Source organism: Meleagris gallopavo, chromosome 2 (genome assembly GCF_000146605.3).
Source record: "Meleagris gallopavo isolate NT-WF06-2002-E0010 breed Aviagen turkey brand Nicholas breeding stock chromosome 2, Turkey_5.1, whole genome shotgun sequence".
Classification (NCBI taxonomy): Eukaryota; Metazoa; Chordata; class Aves; order Galliformes; family Phasianidae; genus Meleagris; species Meleagris gallopavo.
Window position 1 is genome coordinate 4,050,541 of NC_015012.2, and position 636 is coordinate 4,051,176.

At 49.5% G+C, this 636-nt stretch overlaps 1 protein-coding gene across 1 annotated transcript in view; it reads left to right on the plus strand.

The window, feature by feature from the left end:
• Positions 1–269: 269 nt before the first annotated feature.
• Positions 270–636, plus strand: part of KLHDC3 (kelch domain containing 3) — a 17,978-nt gene continuing 17,611 nt past the window's right edge. The window contains exon 1 of the mRNA XM_031552290.1: positions 270–443. The gene's annotated coding sequence lies outside the window, so the exon portion shown is untranslated. The remainder of the gene's footprint in view (positions 444–636) is intronic.

Below are 636 nucleotides of genomic sequence, written 5' to 3' on the forward strand. Positions count from 1 at the left end.
CGTTAATAACTTACGTATAGCATACATTATACGAAGTTATACGTAAGACGTTCCCCTCGTAGCAAACTTAAACCTACTTTCCAAAAAAAAAAAAAAAGACAGGCTGAGAAAACGTGTGGGGATTTTAGTCATCGTTCTGAAGCGTCTGCACATTTCTTCGCCTTCTGCAAATGCTAAAATTGAGCGTGGGGGGAGCATGCTAAGTCTGGGGAGCGGAAGCCGAGCAATTAAAAAGGGGATTTTCTTTGGGCTGTTTGAAACGCTGACAGGTTCTCCTCTCATGGCTGTTTTTCAGCTGTGGACAAACCGCTAAGTGACAGAGGTGCTGTCTCACAAGTGCCTGGGCAGGGCTGTGCTCCGAATCCTTGGGTCCTGGGTGAACCTCTGCAGAAATCCGCCCCGCTGAACGCCCCGAGAGCTGCTCCGAGCCACCTGCTTGCAGTGTGAGTTATCATCATAGCTGATGTGCACAGCTACGTACGGCAGGGGGAAGGGGCTTATCCTGATGCTGAGTGATCAGCACGTGTGAGTGCTGCTGTTGCAGTGCACACTCCTATTGGGGACTCTGTTGCTTTTGGAGGGAGGTGTGCTTTTGGGGTTTTTTTGGATTGGTTGTCACCCTTGTGGTGTGTTTCT